We start from the raw sequence: 13,871 nt of genomic DNA, 5'->3' as shown, positions 1-13,871 counted from the left end.
GCACGGGGTTAGATAATATTCCGAGACAACACAAGTTAGTAGCAGATGGGTTAAACTCAGGCCGCGCATGTCTAGAATATGCACACTTACATGCTTGTTGAAAAAACTGTGTTGGTTGGGATCAAACTAGCTTTAGAAAATAGAAGTTAAAAAAGGCAATAGACTTTGGCCAATTATTTGGGTAAAACGTCAAATGTCAGATATGTCGAGGCATGGGTAGCCTTCTAAGTGGTCATGTCTATGGAAGGAAAAAGTTTGGCTTAACAAATAGGAAAGTGCGAGAAAGGATGAAACAGTAAAATAACAGGATCGTGATGGGACAGAGGCGGCCTGCCCAGACCTGAATGCCTCGCGGGCGACGCGGGGATGACTCAGCAGGACAGAACGGAGGGAAACTCCAGACGCCACGACCCTCTTCGAGATGAAAGAACCTTCCATCCTAAGGGACTGGCGTTCCAGGAACACCTGCGCTGGCTGAGCCGGCTCAGTGAGGCGAAGCGGCCCAGCCTTCAGTCCACCCCGGGTCCCCGCTAAAAAACCTAGGACGGCGCAGCGCAGCAGCTCCGCGCACGCGTAACACGAGGAGACACCGCCCCCACGCCAGACGCGCTGTGATTGGCCCCAGCTACCCTCGGACCGAGATTCCTATTGGTCCCAGGTCCCGAACATGCGCACTTTGGGCGTGGGCGCGTGTGTGGAATGGGTGGAGGTGGCGCTGTCCATGGGCATCCCTGACCTGCGCCGCCCAGGTGAGCGCTCCGGAGGCTGCGATCCCCGGGTCCCGACCGCCGGCCTAGCACTGGCCTGATGGGCAAGCGTCCCGGGGCTGGAAGAGCAGCCGGCTTGCGCGCGTGGTTCCCACGCCCCTCGGGCTCAGGGGGTCGCTGTGGGTGCTGGCTGCGGGCTCGGCCGGGGGGGACACCAGGAGCGCGTCTCTGGGCCCCGCGTTGGCCTCCGCGCGGGGAAGCCCCCGGGCGCTTTGGCTCTAGACGCTTTCCAGGCCCTGGGAACAGCACGCGTGGACTCGGAGAACGGAGGGCGTGACGGGGAGGGGCGCGCCCTGGGGACCCGGGGACGTTCCGAGCGTCCACTTGGCCGGACGCAGGCATGTGCCCTGCCCGCCGCCGCGTCGTCCCTGGGCCTGCGGGGGCTGGGGCAGCTGCTGAAAGTCGTGGGAAGGTGGTGCTGGGTTGTGGCTCTGTTGCGGGGATGAGGGGTTGATCTGGGAAGCCCTCAGGATGTGTGTGTGGCTCCTGGAAGGTGACGCACATTGTTAGCTTCAGTAAGGTTTTCAACACCACATTTCCGCAGACTTGATCATAATAACTATATCGCCTTCTACATAGTGCTTTTGGGGAGTTACTCATTTTAACAGATACTACGTGTTGAATGTCCTCCTGTTTGCCAGGTGCAGTTCTCATCCCTAGGCGTGGACAGTTGAAGAAGATACATTCAGTTATTTTCTTTTTTAATGCGTGAGCTAATAAAGATTTTATCCTTTGCCTTCTTAAAGGTTGAATTTGCTCTTAGGTGGACACAGAAGCATAAACTTAATTTTAACTACTAGTTGGTCACAGTTCCAAAGCCTCATGTGTGGTTTGAGTTTCAGCTTAGATCTTTCCTTACATGTCTTTCCTGACAGTTCCTCAGATTTAGACAAGGATCAAAAATGAGGATCAAAAGTGAGGATCAAAAATGTATGAAGGTGCTTTACTCTTGATAATCTGTGAACGTCAACTAGGAAAATTTTGAATGTATTAGAAATGTTTTTCGAACTCTTTGAGAGTCTAGGCAATTTCACTTGGGTTCTATGATTAATTTGCAAAGTATTAGGATGAAATCAAGAAACCTGCAGTTTTAATTGAATTGCCTTTGGTTTTGTTTCTCAAAAAGTGGGACAACAAAAATACCTACTTAAGACTACTGTTTGAGGCACTGTCTAATTGCATTTATCAGATCTTATTATATTCATTCCATGAGGAATCGAAGACCAATTCAGTCAAGCAGCTGCCCAAGGTTACACGTCTAATAAAGGGCACATTCCCAGGTCAAGCCCATGTAGGCTGACTCTAGATTCTGATTTTGAACTGCTCTATTTCCGAATTGGAGTTTAACTCCTCTCTTACCCCTAGTTTAATGGTGAGTATTTTCTCTCTCACCCAAGTTAATTCCATTAACTCTAATCAGAACCCTAATTTAGCATATTTCCAGTAGAATAGTTGCGGATTTATCCTACTCTAGAGTTTTTGTGCTATGCCTTAACTGTCTTTTATAAATGAAGGGACGTCTTCCTCTGTAATATATGGGAGCATTGTATAATCTTTGAACAGGCAAAGGCATTCCAGAGAAAAGATAGATGAATTTCGTATATTTATATTAAAGCAATTAATGTTATTGAAACATAGATAAATACTGGATTATTTAGGCAAGTTGCAGTCAATGTAGGTTAACCACTAAGCTATGCTTCCCCTCTTTGCATCCGTGTGTGTGTATACATGTATTTTTCCTAAAGATGTATCGAGGCTTAGTGCTTTCAGGATGAGTTAAGTCCTGCACTGTGCCTTGAAAGATGAAGGGAGGGAGTTAGAGGCAAAGATAAATTAACAGGTTAACAGGATCCAGGTCCACGTCTTTAGATGCCTATTAAAGAGTTCAGGCTTCACCCTGGGGGAAAAATAGGAAGATTTTTGAAAGACTACATACTGGAAGGACATGATCAGGTTTGCAACTTAGAACTATTACTGTGGCTGCAGACCTAAGAGTAGATGAGAAGAGTGGGTAGAAAGGTTAGGAAACTACATTTTCCAAAGAAAAACATGGAAAGAACTGAAAGGGTGATCTTGGAGTCAGAGCCAGGTAGAGAGTTTAGGGATTTAAGGAGGATTTGGTAAGAGATTCATTGTGAATCCTATATCCTAAAATTTTATTATTTTTTTTCTTTTCTAGAGATGATAAATAGCCAAAGACGTCAATGGTACTCATGGACACAGTAAGCATAGTAGGAGCCGAAAAACTAGAAGCAATGAAAATGTCAACTATTTTAAGCAAAAAGAAGCAGTGTCTTCGGAACATTTGATCATAAAACCAGAAATTAAAGGATGAGAAAAACATTTTTCTGAAGCTTATACTTTCACATTTCCTAGAGAGCATATTTGTATGGATGGGGGTGGGTAAACACTCAACAAAAGTTTCTTTAAAAAGAAGAAACCGTCCTGGTTTGATGTTACGTAATCACCAGTTGCCCTATGCTCCCTTCCTGTGCCTGTGACCCTCTCCAAACTGCCCTGTTGCTTGCAGGCTCGCCTGAGCTGAGAGGCAGCCCTCACTCCCTATTGGCACCTCCATGAGGCCTTCTTTACATCCTGGAGAACTTCACAGGGAATCTGTATCTATAACACAAAGGCTTCCTGGTCCAGATGTAGATACTACGGCTGACTGGATATTTAAGTCCTGCGGGCTTACTCTGCCAAAATTATTTAATCATGTAAAAATAATTTATAATTCTTATAAAGTATCCCCATCATAATATAATGAATGTTGGGGTTACTGCATTTAAGTGCACATGTACAGTATACAAGATTATATATTAATGTTTTCAAATAGTTATTGTCAAAGCTATTTTTCCTATGTTTATGAAAGTGCTTATAAAATTCATGTTTTATGAGGCTGGAGATGTATATTTTGTAATTTCATTCTGATATTTGTTAATATTCACTTCCAGTGCTGGTTTTGGTTGATGAGACTGACATTGCCTAATTTCAAGCTTTTTGAATGTGTATTCCTTCAGGGCAAGTATGAAATAACTAGTAAAAAATATACAAATATGCTTAACAATAAGTAGACTTTCTCACATTGATACAGATACCTGTATTACAGAAGCATTTAATGCAAGGCAAAATAAAATTACTTGTATGAGCACACAGAGGTAGGTGTGGAAGAAAGTGAAACACTCTTTTAGGTTTTAGTTACACTCTGCTGTGGTGTGCTGCCTAGTATTTGCATTAACCTGCAAATACTAGGGGTTATGAATTGTTTCTAAGTCTATTATTAAAAATAGCCTTGCTTCATTTCTTCCTAAAATGGAGACAAATATGTATAGTATCTATCTTACCAGTATGTGTAAGATAACAATGTGTGTTAAATGTTTATAGGAACCTGTACTTCAAAGAGCTATTTTTGCAAGTGACACTAACCTTTTAAGAAATTTTTTATTCACTTTTTCTCCATTTATGACTATTCTATTATTTCTTAATGTTCAGAACCCTTTTCATTATCTATAAGGCTAAGTTTTAGGTAAGTAATGAGAAAATAATAATAATATTTGGAAAAGAAATGAGTGAGGAGTCGAGATGTGTGTCAATCAAGAATGAGTTTGTCAGCCCTTGTATTATGATTTTACTCGGGAGGGGATAATTGTTGAAGGATGTAATGTAAGAGCAGTGATACTATATGGTATGTACGACTGTTAAAATCATTGAGGTAAGATACTTGAACTAAGCATAGAAATAGAGACAGATTTTTAATGCATTTAATTATCAAAATATCTAAATTAAAGATTTGGTGTGGCTGTTCACTGGAAACAGATGGCAGACAAATAGAATATTTCTTGGAGTCATAAATGACATCATCCTGTCTCCAACTTTCTGTGTAGCCTCTTTCTTCAGTTGGTCTTTGCTTAGATTTCCCTGTGTCAGAGAAGACTTCCCTGGACATCAGTGACAGTTATTGATCGCTCATGCCATGAGCTTCTCCCATTTCTCAGCCCTCTTGAAGTAGGTGGGGCCATGATACTAGTTATGGCTGATTGCTTAAAGACTTTAAGCCTCCATATGTGACTTTCCAGCTCTGGTCCACTGCTACTGCAGCTCTGGCGGGACTACGGAGGTCCCCCATGTCTCAGATGGTGCAGCCTCCATCCACCGGTGTCCCTGAATTACTAGAGCACAGCCACTGGTGACCTGTGGTGGACATAGACTGTGGGTAAGAGATAAACTTATGCTGCACCACTGGGGTTCAGGGGCTGATTTGTTACCACAGCATAGTCAACCTTTTCTAGCACCCCATTCAGTCTAAATTTAGCAGTACTACCCCACTCCATGCCTCCCCAAGCCTTCCCCCTGCTTTAGTTTCTTTGTAGCACTGGTCCCTGCATGACCTGTCCGTGTTTTACTTTCTCGCATCACTTCTCCCTGCCTCCAGCACATACACTAAAATTTAAACTCCATGCCTGGCCAAAATCAATGTTTGTTAAATAAAGTCTGCCAGTTCTGTTTGCGATTTATCAGAAACAAGGAAAGAAATCCTATATAAAGTTGATCTGTACTTTGGCAATTTTCATTTAGGGTAATTGCTCTTTTTTAAAATGGCTGTGCATTTTTTATGGTGATGAATATAAAGTATTTAGCAGAAATATTTTTTATTAAAATGTTTGAGCTTGTGGAATGAATCTGGCAGCCTATGTGAAAGAAACACTATGCTAGAGAGTCGTCCTTCTGCCACGTGTAATCATTACATTTAACTCAAGTTCTCCATGGGAGATCCATGCAGAGATATGAAAATGGGACGTCTCTTCCTTCTTAAAAGTTGCTCCAGGTTTTGGCTTCGGGTGCCTCCTGTTTTTTGCCCTCCCTTATCCCTGGGAGTTCCCTCTATTTACTTTCACAAGGACTCTTGGTATAAAAGATATTTGTATACCTGGGTGTGTGGGAAGGAATTGAAGGCAAAGGTAGCAGTCATTTCAAGCTGAACGTGTTAAGTGGTGATCGAGAACTTGGTTTTTGTAGAACCTCCTGTGGCCATCTCCACAGTGTCGTATTTGAAAGAAATCTTATGTAAGCATTGGTCTAAGGGTCAGCTGACTGTGAATAATGGATGCGGTGACAGCATGGCTATTTCAGAGACAGGCAGACCAGATATTGGTTATTTTGATTTTAGTTGACAAAGTTTATTTGCTTTTAAGTTTTAAAGCAATACAGCAGTGTGAACTGCAAGTTGTTAACTTTCATTTAGAAAGTTTAAAATTTAGTTCAAATATAAAATATTCTGAATTTGAATAAAAACTTTAAAACTTATTCTTCCTTTTCAGTTGTTTTAAACACAAATGAATCAAGAACATGATTATCACCAATCATTGCATGTTTATATTTCTGTTGTATACTGAAGGGAGTGGTAAAATGAATGCTGGAGGAGAATTTTGGTTGAGAAATTGGGAAGAGGAAAAGTAGCAACTAAGACTGAGACGAATGGCCAGTTAGGAAACTCAAGAATATGAAACACTAGAGAACAATAAAGTGTTTCAAGAAGAACTTACGGGGCAACTGAGTCTATTACAGTTGAAAGGTCAAGTAGGAGGAGAACTGAGAAGTGTCCATAGGATTTGACAGCATTCAGGTCATGGGGAATGAAGAGCTATTTTTGTGGAGTGGTAGTCACAAAAACCTGACATGGTGGTTGTAAGAGGAATCAAGGAGAATGAGAATCCATGATTATTAGGGGTATTTGAGTTCAAGATATATTGAGGCTGGGCATGGTGGCTCTCACCTGTAATCCCAACATTTTGGGAGGCCAAGGAGGGCAGATCACTGGAGCCCAGGAGTTGAGTCTAACCTAAGCTACGTGGTGAAATCTGGTCTCTACAGAAAGTACAAAAATTAGCCAGGCGTGTAATATAGTCCCAGCTACTTGGGAGGCTGAGGTGGGAGGATTGTTTGAGCCCAAGAGGTCGAGCAAGGATGCAGTGAGCCATGATCTTGCCACTGCACTACAGCCTAGAAGATAAAGTGAGAACCTGTATTAAAAAAAAAAAAGAAAAAAGACATTGAAAAGTAAAGTAAAAATCTATTTAGAGAGCTAATAAGAGAATAATGAAATAAAGCCAGTAGAAGGAAATAAATGAGAAAAAAAAAAACAGGCAATGACAGAATAGAAAAATTTAAAAAAATAATAAACCTAAATCTTTTATTAAAATGACTAATAAAAACTGAGGAAAAGATCAGAAATAGACATCATGATCAAAAGGGACGTAACTGTAGGTACAATAATTTTTAAAGAATCTGAAAGAACATGCACTGCTTTCTATGACCTCTTGGCCCTCAGCATCCATTTCTACATCATCATGATGGGGGAAAAATCAGGGTCTAGAGTCACAAAATAGGAACTGTGGCTCCTTAGAGGGGCAGTAGAGCATAGTGGTTTGAAAACATGGACTCTAGCGACAGACCACATGGGTTTGAAAACGCCCTGACACTTAGTAGTCGTGACTTGGCTAGTGCCTCAGTTTCTCATATTTAAATGAGGATGATGGGAGTCTTTACCGCATTATTTGAATAAATCAGTTTATGAAGAAGCACTTAGAATAGCTCCTAGCATAAAGTGAACACTGTCTCATGTGGGTATTATTGAGTACAAAAATTTGTGTGTGTGTGTGTATATATATATATATATATATATATATATATATTTTTTTTTTTTTTTTGAGACAGAGTCTCACTCTGTCACCCAGGCTGGAGTGCAGTGGCGCAATCTCGGCTCACTGCAAGCTCTGCCTCCTGGGTTCACACCATTCTCCTGCCTCAGCCTCCCGAGTATCTGGGACTACAGGTGCCTGCCACCACGCCTGGCTAATGTTTTTGTATTTTTGGTAGAGACGGGGTTTCACCGTGTTAGCCAGGATGGTCTCGATTTCCTGACCTCGTGATCCGCCCGCCTCGGCCTCCCAAAGTGCTGGGATTACAGCCGTGAGCCACCGCCCCCGGCCCTGTTATATAATTTTTAACTCTACTGGCCATAATTTATTATACTCCCCTCTTTAAAATGCATCCAAGATAAATTAGGATCATTAGTGGCAACATTATTTTGATTCTGAGGTATTAGTAAATCCTTCATTTTATAATTTTAAGCATTAAGTGAGCATTCGTAAACCTGAAAGGTTTAAGCTAGATCTACTCCTATCCAGAGCCAAATGAGTAGAAAACCAATACCCCGAGTTCCCTGCTGACAGCCCAGTCACTCCCATGTGTCCAGCGCAAGGTATTCCTAAGTGCCTTCTGTTCTGAGTCATCCAGATTAGTCTAGGAAGCCTGTAAGTTGTTCTGTTGGTGCAATTTTGCTTAAAGTACCTACATATCAAAGTGGCTTATTACCTCGAAACCCTAAAAACCTAATTTAAGTATGTTTAAAATACTTCAGTTGACATGATAAACTTTCCCCATCTGCAGAGGGGCATTAACTCAATTGCTAATAAAAGTCTTCTTATATATGGTGTTTTTAAATTATTTTTCCACATTTTCATTTCTGTTAAATGCTAACATTTTTCATTTTAGATATTACTGGCTGATACTTAAAGGAAATCCAAATACTGTCTTTGACAACCCTTAGATATTCACGGCTAGAGCTTATGAATCATGGTTTTCTTAAGTTAGGAAACATGTTGCTATTAAAATAATTTTTCACAGTGAGAGAATGCTAACATAGATTAGTTTATTTATGTCTAAACAACCTAACTTTAGCATTTATTGTTTCCTGTTTGCGTGTGTGTAATCTGTCATTGTTATAAGAGACATAGCCAAAGGTGAAGATCCAGCTCAGATGCTGTAAGGGGGTACAGCTACTCATTTGTCCTTGATCTGCAGAGTTTAGCAGAGCTCCTTATTAAGCGAGCTAAAAGTACTCAGGTGCTAAATACTGTGCCAAATATTTAAGTTGAAAGCAAACAAAAACAGCCCCCAACATCCAGAACTGATCTGACATTCACATTTAGACCTCAATACAAGCTGGTCTGATGTTCATGGCCAGACCCTTGTGTTCTGCCCTTGGGCATGTACAGTCTCACAGAATGTCAAAAAAGTGCAGTCTGGAATAATAACAAAATGAGACAATAACAAGGTCACTCTGCAACACAAAATTCTAAACATTCCCGTCACCAAATGAGTACCTGCTGCTGTACCAATTACAGCTCTATCTTCATGCTAGTCCGTCCTCCCTATGGATAAAATTTATTGAGATACCCAGTTATAGATTCATCCAGAAATCTATAATTTCTGACACCCTCAAATCTAGAGCAAGCCCCCACTTCCTTAGACGCTCTGCCAATTCACCCAACCAAAGCCCAGTTCCTGTAAGAGGCTCTTTATAACACCATCTTACTGAGACATCCCTTGGTTCCCTATGCTGTGTCTTCTCACTAATTGCATGGAAGAATAAACCCAACTTGTTTATAGGGCTGTTCCAGTGGGCTTTGGGTAAGGGGTGTTGATGTATATTGTCTATTGAATCCTCAAGGCAATTCTATGACTTTGTTCTGTCAATTGAGAAAAAATGATGAGACAAGTCTCAATCATTTTAGGAGATTTATTTGCCAAAGTTAAGGACGCGCCCAGGACACGGGTCTATGCTCTTCTCCGAAGATGATTTTGAGGGCTCCAAATTTAAAGAGGAAAGGGTAGGAAATTGAGAAGTACACAATTTTCATGTAAGAGGTGGGTAGAGAAAAATAGTTACTCATGCCTTTGGCTCAGTGAATCTGCATTTTTTACATAAGATGGCATAAACGGGGCAGAGGAAAAATGTAGGGAATCTGCATTTTATGTAAGATAAACAGAAAAAATGGGGAAGGGGAATAATCAGATATACATTTACGTCTGGTGGGCCAGTATAACTGCACCTGTATAGATAAGCTGTCAATTAACATTCTCATGGTGAAATTTTAACAGGCCACTAGGAATTTCCTTGTGGGCAAAATAGGAGGAGGCATGTAGCTTTTCATCTTGTAGCCATCTTATTTAGGAACCAAAAGGGGGAGGTGGGTTTGTGTGACCCAGTTCCAAGCTTGACTTTTCCCTTTGGCTAAATGAGTTTAGGGTCCCAAAATTTAATTTCCGTTCACAGTTCTCATTACTGTCATTCTCTAGGCAAGGAAGCTGAAATTCAGAAAGCTTAAGTATCTTGCCCAAGTTCATGTGGATAATAAATGGCACAACCAGGCTTCAGAATTAGGTATGTTGTGCTCCCAATCCTACGCTCTTTAAAATGCAAGTTTTTAAATCACCATAATATTTTATACAGGCAGAAAATGAAATTTAACACACATTTAAGTTATGATACATATTAAAATGAACACACATGAATTTGCTACCCAACTTAGGAACAGGCAGGAATTTAAATCTATCGTTTTATTTTTTTCTTAAGGCTTTTAAAAATCCTATCCTATCTTTTTTATCCTATTCCCCAGAGCAAATCAGTTACCTATCTATTATGGTTATCATTGCCTTCCCTTTTTTTCTTTCTTTTGAAAGCAACTCAAATTTACAGAAAAAAAATGCAGGTATAAAGTAACTTTTTCTTTTGTTTTTTTTTTTCTTCTTTATATCTTAAGAAATAACTTTTTCTAGACCATTTTCAAGTAAGTTGCCAACCTGATGCCCTATTACCCCCAAATATTTAGTATTTTCTACTAACAAGAATATTCTTCTGCTTAATGGCAATGCACAATCAAAATCATAAAATTAATGTTGATGCATAATTACCATACAATCCTTGATCTCCATTCATGTTTTACAGATTGTTCTCATAATGCCCTTTATATAAAGTAGAAGAGATCAGTTTAGAATCATACATTAGTTGTCAACTAATCAATCAGCTAATCACCCCAGTTCACAGGGTTAGGCCTCCAACAATTGTTTCAGTTCCTATTGGAAATGGGCCAGCACAGTTACATGTTTAATCAAATCAGAGGTTTCTTTGTCTAGAAAGAAATCATTAGCAGGAAAAGGCCATCCATACATCATTTCAAAGAGACTTAAACCCAGTTTCAAAGGGGTGTTTTGAACAGGGAGTAGGTCTATGGGAAGAAGAGTAATCCAGGGGAGATGAGTCTTTTGAGACAGTTGTCTGAGGTGTCTTTTGGTAATATCATTTGTCTTTTCTTCCTCTCTGGAGGATTGTGGTCTCCAATCACAATAAAGATGTTATTGTGTGCATAGTGCATTTGAGACCCCCTGGGTGACAGCCACCTTGAACAAGGGGCCATTATCACTCTGGAGGTACTCAGGGAGTCTAAAGTGAGAAATTATTTCATTAATTCATACTTTTATTACCTCAGAAGCTTTCTCTGTTAGACATAGAAAGGCTTCTACCTAGGTAGTGAAGGTATCTACCCATACCAGTAAGGAAGTACTGGATGTCCTTTGTCTTTGGCATATTGGTGAAATTCATCTACCAGTCTTCCCCTAGGTAGCCTGGGGGGAATTCATCTACCAGTCTTCCCCTAGGTAGCCATGTGAAGAATGACATGTTTACTTCCCCTTCCTTTGGTTTCCAGCAGGGATAAGTCAATAATTTAAGAGATTACGTTAGAGTAAAGGAGTAAGGTTGCCAAGATCATAAGAGGATTGTAGAGATACTCTGAGTGGTACTGAGTGCTTCCTGGCAGTGAATGTGATTATATAATTACAGATATTTTTTGAATTTTCATTGCCTAGACTACTACCATATATTCTAATTATCCACCATTTTTTATGCAGCTGGCTATAGCACACAGCTTTCCTTAAGTGCACTACAAGTGCATGGGGCTTTGAAAGCTACCATGACTCTTGGCAGGAAAAGTCTGAGATGTGCTTGGGGCACTCTCCATACCATTTGATTCAAAATATGAAACTATTGCTAAGGGGGAAAAAAGCACATTCACACAAATTTTAATTCATGTTCCAGGTCCCCTGCTAAACAATTTTTTTAAAGTAATGTATCATTTATCCCTCACAATTACCCTATGAAGCAGTTGCTGCAAAGACCCTTCAGCTGTGGCTATTTCTGCTCATTCTGAGCCAGGGTTCTGATTGTATAGTAGTCATTAAAAGGCTGCCCCTTTTGAAGGCCGTTTCTCTTTCACTGCTCATGTCGCCTCTCCATGGGTCTTAGTAAAGGCTGGCATATTTGTCACATGGGTGTACTGTAGAATGTGAAATTAAAATGAGACTTGCTTGAGAGAGATTTTTGTTCTGAAGGGAGAACAGTATTTTAGTACTTATTTCCATCACTCTTAGGGTAGATGGACAGAAAATGTCTGCCTAAAAGAATCTGTCGAATGAAGCTGCCAAGGTTACAAGAAACACAGGGGCAGCAGAAAGAAGGCCAGAGAAGCACAGCTTTTTAGGTCTTTATACAGAACATGAGACTTGGAAAAAGCCGTCCTTCCAGCAACTTTTCTTCCTTGTGTTGCTTCTGTGGTCCAGAGGATTCAATTCGGGAAGGATGTTGGTATTCTTTTTTTCATATGCAATGCTTTCTGCATAAAGAATTTTTTTTCTATGTTTCCTTAAAGCCATATCATTTTCTTTAACATGCCTTAATTTCTGCCAGTTACTTTCTCAGTGAGTTTTGCAATATCACACTTGTTTTTTTCTTTTCCTTACCTAACATTTTTTTTTTTCTATAGATTTCTTTCTCATCTCACCCATGTTTGCATTTTGGGGTATGTTCTTTTTATCATCATCATTATCATCACCATTATTATTCTAGATTGAACACGAAATTAACATATAAATCTTCAACAGTTAAGAAAAATGTGATTTAATTTAGTTTTGTGTAGTGGAAAGAGTACTTGAAATCACATGATTTCTATTTGAATCCTGACTCTGCAGTGCCCTCGCCTTCTGCCACATTGGATGAGAGCTTTGTATTCTCTCTAGTCTTCAATTTTCTCATTTGTGAAATGAAAAAGTTAAAGTAAATACTCTCTAGCCCCTCTTCCAGCACTGCTAACACAAGGACCAGCTTTCTCCCAAGACGATGCTGCCTCACACAGTGATTTAATTTTTCTGTTTATAACCACCTTCTTCCAAAAATTATTTGAGGGTATCTGTGAAGGATACACAAGAAACCAATAACATGGGTTATTTTTGGGTGAAGGAACATCAAGGCTGGGAGACAGGAGTAGAAGAGAAGATTCAGGCCATCTGGATTTTGACCAGATAAACCTGCTTTCAATTCCAACAAATAAACAAAATGTAAAACTGTAATTAAGAGTAGTTATCTGAGCAGATTTTTTTTTTAATTCATTTTGGTCTATTCTGTGATTATAATGACTCAAAATAATACTTTACTAAAGCTGTAAGGGTAGGAAAAAATCAGTAGAATTTAGCTTTTTCTTTACCATTTTAATAGTAGAAAGAAATGCTAATGAACAACAAAATAGCCAGAATAAATAAAAAATTTGAGCAACACTTATTGAGACTTTTAGCACTGGAGACTTGGATTTATGCAATATTTATTGGATCTATGTTTTATATTTCTAGACAAATTTAGAGCTAAGACTTGTGAGTCTAACATTCTCTGCACACACACTTAAGAAAGATGTCCCGGCTGGACGTGGTGGCAACCCCCCCAATCCCAGCACTTTGGGAAGCCGAGGTGGGCAGATCACGAGGTCAGGAGTTTGAGACCAGCCTGGCCAACATAGTGAAACCCCGTTTCTACTGAAGATACCAAAAATTAGCCAGGTGTGGTGGCATGCATCCATAATCCCAGCTACTCGGGAGGCTGAGGCACTAGAGTCTCTTGAACCTGGGTGGTTGCAGTGAGCCGAGATCACGCCATTGCACTCCAGCCTGGGTGACAGGAGAGACTGTGTCTCAAAAAAAAAAAAAAGAAAGAAAAGAAAAAAGATGTTCCACAAGACCTTTACTCCCCCAGCTGTTATTATAGGCCTCAAACTTTATTAAGCAATTATACTGCTCTACACATGTTGATAAGGACATTTAAAAATGGTTATTAATTTTTAGAAAAATTTAAGATAGAAAATGAGAGAAGCTATGTCCAGTTTGTGAAAATAATCCAATTAAACACAAACTTTTAAAAATTATAAAAATTACTTTGAG

The 13,871-nt window shown here is 40.0% G+C and overlaps 1 long non-coding RNA gene across 2 annotated transcripts in view; it reads left to right on the top strand.

Annotated features, from left to right (window-relative positions):
• Positions 1-672: 672 nt before the first annotated feature.
• The window catches only part of LOC129464689 (uncharacterized), a 44,339-nt gene continuing 31,140 nt past the window's right edge, over positions 673-13,871 (top strand). For both annotated transcript variants that reach the window (XR_010116380.1, XR_008651668.2), the window contains exons 1-2: positions 673-749; positions 2,947-2,989. This is a non-coding gene — a long non-coding RNA (uncharacterized lncRNA). The remainder of the gene's footprint in view (positions 750-2,946; positions 2,990-13,871) is intronic.

Source organism: Symphalangus syndactylus, chromosome 16, assembly GCF_028878055.3.
Source record: "Symphalangus syndactylus isolate Jambi chromosome 16, NHGRI_mSymSyn1-v2.1_pri, whole genome shotgun sequence".
Taxonomy (NCBI): domain Eukaryota; kingdom Metazoa; phylum Chordata; class Mammalia; order Primates; family Hylobatidae; genus Symphalangus; species Symphalangus syndactylus.
Note: the sequence above shows the minus strand (reverse complement) of the source record. Positions and strands in the feature narration are given on the sequence as shown.